Source organism: Otolemur garnettii, unplaced genomic scaffold (genome assembly GCF_000181295.1).
Source record: "Otolemur garnettii isolate 467f Iridium unplaced genomic scaffold, OtoGar3 scaffold00250, whole genome shotgun sequence".
NCBI classification, from domain to species: Eukaryota; Metazoa; Chordata; class Mammalia; order Primates; family Galagidae; genus Otolemur; species Otolemur garnettii.
Window position 1 is genome coordinate 139,882 of NW_003852645.1, and position 3,254 is coordinate 143,135.

Consider the following 3,254-nt stretch of genomic DNA (forward strand, 5'->3'; position numbering starts at 1 on the left):
AAAAAAAAAAAAAAGATAATGCATTCAGAAAAGAAATCAGATGATTGCTGCAACAAAATATTAAATAATAATAGTAGTAATAATACAAAGAAAGTAACATTCACATTGTCAGATACAAGTATGTCTATTATAGAATACTTTGATCAATTAACTTCTTCTTCTTTTGTTTTTTCCAAAGTCTCGAAGAAATAGACAACTAATATCTATAAATGAAAGTAACAGATAATTTCAAAAAAACAGGTCATACCAAATCTTATAGACAATAGAAAAAGAAATACTTCAAAATCATTCTACTTAATCTGGATACACCTGATATTAAAATTGGAGAAAATATATTATTATAAAGGGGAAATTACAAACATATTTCACTTATAAATGAGGATGCAATATGATAAACAACATTTTAACATGTTAAATTAATGTGTAAGTAATGTACTTTGGTCCAAATTAAATACAATTTATATAAGAATTAGTCACTAATTTCTTTATTTTTTTTTCCTTGCCCACATCCCCTGCCTCCTTCTCTATCCGGTATCCCTATCCCCCATGCCCCACCATGTGATTAATTGTCATTAATAGTCTTTATATCAAAGTTGAATACACAGAATTCTGTCTTCTTCATTCCTGTGTTTCACTAAGACTAATGTGTTCCACCTCCATCCAGGTTAGTACAAATGCTGTAAAATCTCCATTGTTTTTGATGGCTGAATAATATTCCATGGTATACATATACCAAAGCTTACCAATCCATTGCTGGGTTGAAGGACATTTAGGCTGTTTCCACATTTTAGCAATGAAACTGAAAAGTTTTTGTATAGCCAAGAAGACAACAACCAAAGCAAACAGACAACCTACTCAATGGGAAAGGATATTTGCTTATTTTGAATCAGACAAAAGTCTCATAACCAGGATCTATGCAGAACTTCAATTAATTTATAAGAAAAAAATCCAACAACCCCATACATCAATGGGGAAGAGACATGAATAGAATCTTCTCTAAAGCCATAGATGAATGGCCTCTAAGCACATGAAAAAATGCTCATCATCCTTCATTCTCAGAGAAATGCAAATTAAAACCACCCTGAGATATCATCTAACCTAGTCAGAATGGCCTATATCACAAAATCTCAAAACTGCAGATGTTAGCGCGGATGTGGAGAGAAAGGAACACTTTTGCACTGCTGGTGGGATGGCAAACTAATACAACCTTTTTGGAAGGAAGTATGGAGAAACCTTAAAGAACTCAACCTAGACCTCCAGGTTTGATCCTGCAATCCCATTACTGGGCATCTATCCAGAAGGAAAAAAAAACCCTTTTATTATAAAGACACTTGTACTAGGCTGTTTATTGCAGTCCGATTTACAATCACTAAAATGTGGTTTGATGTCTTGATGCATCCGAGGCTCATTTAGGTCACGACTAAATAAGGGGTGGAAGGATAAAGGGTGTGACTCAAGCAGTATAATACCAATTTGGTCAGAGCAGATCACATTCCTGGTTTCTTGCCAGGTGTACAGAGGCTTCCTAGAAAAGATTTTTCTTAAATATTTTTAACAGTCAAAGCGTGAGATGAAGTCTTCAAGGAGATGACCCAAGAAGATACTCAGTTCAGAATTTTGGCTTAAATATATACAACTCGAATAAATTGTTTTATAGTTGCATGTCAGCGGTCAGTTACGATACGTTGTAAAGACATCAGATTTCCCTCCTGTGCAGTGCCAGAGTCCTCTCTGCTTTTCTTGCTTCTCAGGATCTGGGTGCTAAGAAATAAGTGCATTATAGTGACTCACCTCTCAAGGCCCTTAACCTTAAGGAGGGTCTTAGTCACTGGTAGGAACCCGGCATTCTAAGGGTTTATTTGTTTTTTAATGTTAATGATTCGAAGACAGTCAGGGAGTAATAAGTATATACCAAAAATCTGATGTAAAGAATTGTGCCCTGTAAAATATAGTATCCATGAAATGATCTTTTTTTCTTTTTTCTGGCGTGGGCTGGGTTTGAACCCACCACCTCTAGCATATGGACCAGCGCCCTACTCCTTTGAGCCACAGGCGCCACTGTGAAATGACCTTTTATAGTAAAGTAGATAATAACATCTGAAATGGATCAGCCACAAGTGCAACAAACATTTTTACATTCTCTCTCTCTCTTTTTTTTTTTTTTTATTAAATCATAGCTGTGTACATTAATGCAATTATGGGGTACAATGTGCTGGTTTTATATACAATTTGAAATACTTCCATCAAACTTGTTAACATAGCCTTCACTGCATTTTCTTAGTTATTGTGATAAGACATTTATATTCTACACTTGGTAGATTTAACTTGTACCCTTGTAAAATGCACTGTAGGTATGGTCCCGCCAATTACCCTCCTCCACCCATTTACAGTCTCTTTTTTAAGTGCACGTGTTTTTATTGGTGTTTTTTTTCTTTTTGTTTGTTTGTTTGTTTGTTTTTGGCAGTTTTTGGCCAGGGCTGGATTTGAACCCACCACCTCCAGCATATGGGGCTGGCACCCTACTCCTTTGAGCCACAGGTGCTGCTGTACATTCTCTTTGAATAGAATCTTAACTCTCCGGTGAGTTTGGAAATAAAGCTCCCTAAAATAATACAATGTATTGGCAAATAGTCACTGACATGGGTCAGTAGGCGGTTAAAATATATCCTAGGTTTTTTGTATGTGCTTTGGATTTTTTGGTGATTATTGTTTTGTGGTTTGCTTTTATCTTCTGTAAGTATGTTGTTGTTTTCTGGTTTAGTTGGGATAAAATAATTGTTTTTATTTGTTCTAGTTAGTATTCTGAAACTTAAAGAATTTAACTTAGATCACATATTTTATGGGAAAACACTTTTTAACTTAGTAGGAAATTATCAAACTACTGCCGATACATGTCTGTTTCCAAAATGTGTATTCCCCATAAAGAGGAGAGTTAAGATCTGATAGTTAAAGTATAACCTTGAACTATAAAATTGAGTCTCTTGCAATCTGGAGTTTGTAAAAGGGTCTCAAGTGGATAGCTTTAAAGAGAATTTTGGGGAGAAATGAAACTAGGAATATTCTAATTTGTCAGTATTTGAGTTTTGGTTATTTTTCTGAAAATTCCTTTTTCCCAAGATACCCTCTTGTGTTATAACAGTAATAATACTTTCATTATCACAATGAAAAGAGAGATTTTACTGTTAGACCAGATAAGTTGGGCAAGTATCAATATGATAGAGTCTTGTCCCAGTTTGAACTAGGATGTTCGCAGA